At 32.0% G+C, this 3,422-nt stretch overlaps 1 long non-coding RNA gene across 1 annotated transcript; it reads left to right on the forward strand.

Annotated features, from left to right (window-relative positions):
• The first annotated feature begins 1,044 nt into the window (after positions 1-1,044).
• On the forward strand, positions 1,045-2,646 carry LOC129969299 (uncharacterized). Its single transcript, XR_008784489.1, has 5 exons — positions 1,045-1,503; positions 1,695-1,788; positions 2,067-2,168; positions 2,268-2,446; positions 2,548-2,646. It is a non-coding gene; the product is annotated as an uncharacterized LOC129969299 (long non-coding RNA).
• Positions 2,647-3,422: the final 776 nt, after the last annotated feature.

Here is a 3,422-nt window from a genome sequence, read left to right on the forward strand (position 1 = left end):
TGAAATAAAATCTTAAGGATCGGGTATATATGTAAAACGTGAAATATGGATCTTAAAGGCCGAATTTAAAAACAAATGCATTCATAATAAGCAAGATGTAGTCATTGGGAAATAAAATTTCTGCACAGATAGACAAGTCGTCTATTACAAAAAAGACCAGCGAGTTCCATTAAGACAAAGAATAAAATTAGTGTAAAAACTGCAATTCAAAAACACTCAAACAATCTAGTCCAGTTCAAAACCAAACAATTCAGTTCAATAAAATTCTATCCGAAATTGGTTCTGTATAAATTACCTGAAAAGAAATAATACATCAAATATCCAATTTTCATAGCAGGGAATTTCGCTTATTATAAAAGCACTTAATGATTTGGAAGTTTTCATCTGATAACTGTATTCTGCTTGAAGATGTTTCACTACATTTGAAATCTTTCAAAATTCAGTGTAAATCTACACTTCTGGTATGTTGATTGAGAATGAAAGAAATATTCGCAACGTCTTTATATTCCATACAAGTGGCTCCTTAGCAACGATAACTGTCAGAATTATGTAGGCAATACTTGGTATAGCCCTTGCGACAGAAGAACATCATTGAGGTTTATCTGTTCATTAATAGTAGTTGATTCTAGAATAAATGTAAATTATGGGGGTAAAAATAGCAGTAATTTGAAGTTGCTTAAATTTAACCTGCTTTAATTGCACCAGAACATTTCTCTCGAATCATGTGAATCCATTATTAAATGTATTAGATGTTATTAATAGGAGCAATGGCACCCCCTCCCCCCCCACCCAATCCTCGTCTATGGAATGACTTCTTTTTTAGTTTTTGTCACAAATTCTATCTACTAGCAATTTGGATGACCAAAAAAACCTTATCAGAATGATAGGTAACAGTAAGTTATAAGAATTTTGCTAATTATCATGCCAAAATATAGAATACAATCATTCAATGTGATTATTAAATAATTGTAACCTTACTAATGTGGACACTTAAGTATATATAGGTTAGAACACTAACGACTTTTTGCTGACTAAAGGCTTGCAACTCGCCAACAGAAGTGAGATTGCTTCCTCGGTACTCACTCGTGTACTGTGCTGACATGAACTACTCTGGATGTTGTGAAAGGCTCGCTACAGATGCACTACAAAATATTAAATCCAAGTATCCAGTTATTTCCTTGATTATTATACTAAAATTATGAAAACACGACATTATTTAATCATTTTATTTATTCTTCTAGTGAGTTGTAAGTTATAAGGAGAGAAAACATAATTACTTAGAAACATATGCAGCATTTCCATCTATTTCTCACCATATGAATCGGCTGAATCAAAAAACGGGCCATTCTGAGATCAATTTCTGAAAAGAGTCGAATAAATCGGTCACCACAGAATGGAGTCGGCATGCGAGAGCCTTCTGCATGTGGCCGTCCTCACCAGGGAAAGGTTGCCCGGCAAGTAACGAACCACTTAGTGCTAGAACAGGACAAGAAGTGTTTCCAGGTAATATTGTTAGTCTTTCGCTTCCAGGAAAATTTTTTTCTGGTAGAATGAAATATTTTATTGCTTCTTAAACAATTTTCAAGCACTTATTACTCTTAGTGAGATGTATATTTAGGTCATTAAGATCACAAAGCAATGTTTCTTAACGTCAAAATATTTCAATCCAGATAACTTGAGTTTATCTCTTGCAGAAGGAAGATTGAATGTTTTCAAATGAAATTTCCTTTTGTCACTACATAGTGCTCTCCGTTTGGAGGAAGTTTAACGGCGCTCGACCGAGAAACGGTACTGTAATCTTAAGTATAATCAATGATTGTTAAATTAATTTATCAATCCTCCTTTTATGTCTTTAAAATACACTTGCATAAACTTACTAACATTAAGGAAATAACACTTTATTAATATCAATAACATGTTAAAATAGCTTTACAAATGCATTTAAAATACTGCGAGTAGTTTGATTACCAATAGAGAATTAAATTGCTGTTAACTTCAAAAAAAATTGTATTTGGGTTGAATGCAAGTATATCTGATTAAATAATATAAAATTTCTATTTTTATAGGCGATGTGTAAGTGTCTTATTTGTAGAGTGACTACTTCAGTTTCTGTCAGATTCTCTATCAGCAATCTGTATGATGGGAAATATTTTCTCATAATGGTATTAGTAAGTAGCAAGAATTGATAATTGCCATACCAAAATTAATACAGGATTTGATTATTAAATTGTAACTTTGTTTAATGTACATTTTTTGTATTTTTATAGGTATATACAAGTTGGAAAACCTACTGCTTATATAATTGCTCTTTTTCTGAGTGAAGACTTCCTATTTACACTTGAAATAAGACGGCTTTCATGAATCCACATATGTCCTGAAACGAACCCATGTATGCTGAATGTGGTGAAACTCTCGCTAAAAATGACTACTTGTTTTGGAAATGGAAGTATGCAGTCAGTTCCTAAATTATTTCAATTAATAAATTTTAAAATTATTTAATTACTTGAAATAGCCCAACAGACATAGCATTTTCAAATCTCTTTTTAGAAAGCAAGTTCTCCTTAAGCTATACGGAGGCAATCTGTAATTACCTGGAAACATCTATTGAAACAGAAGCAATATTTCCAGCTATTTCTCAACACAAGAATAAGGCTTGGAAAGTTTACTCGTTGATTCCAAAGCAATATTGGTAATTTGCAAGAATTTTGATAATTGTCATACCAAAATGATTATAGGATATAATTATTCTTTCTATTTAATAACTGTAGATTAACAATTAAACTGATTTGCTATTTTTTATATTAAGTATATATAATTTGGAATAAGTCTTGATCTGTAGCCATGATCTTTTGCTGAATAAAGGCCTCCCACCCTCCACCAGAAGCGAGACTGTTTTCTCTTGTCCACCAATGTTCTGAACTGATATCTACTGAGCTGGATGTTATGAAATACTCCTACAGATATCAAAATATTAAAAATCCAAGTATAGTCGGTTCCTTTATTATAATACTAAAATTGTAGAAATGATTCTCTAATCGTTTTTTGTCTTATAGAAAGCAAATTTCCACTTAGCTATAAAGAGAAACATAATTATTTGTAAGCATTTATCAAAACAGAAGTGGCATATCCAGCAATTTCTGAATGTAAGAATCGGCAGAACAGCAGCACGTGCCATTCGGAGATCAAATTCTGTACACGTAAGGGTTAAATAAATAAATCGCTGGTGAAAGAGCCTGCATATGACAGCCTTTTGCAAGTCGTTGTTCTTAAAATGAAAATTTTGCCCTGCCTAGAACTCTCTAATGTATTGAGATAAAACATGTTTCCAAGTAATTTTAATTCTTTTACTGATTTTCGGGAAACTTGCTTTCTGACCGAACGAATGAAACATTTTACCGTTTGTTGTTAAAGCTTTTTTTCAA

The sequence above is a fragment of the Argiope bruennichi genome, chromosome 5 (genome assembly GCF_947563725.1).
Source record: "Argiope bruennichi chromosome 5, qqArgBrue1.1, whole genome shotgun sequence".
In the NCBI taxonomy this organism is placed as follows: domain Eukaryota; kingdom Metazoa; phylum Arthropoda; class Arachnida; order Araneae; family Araneidae; genus Argiope; species Argiope bruennichi.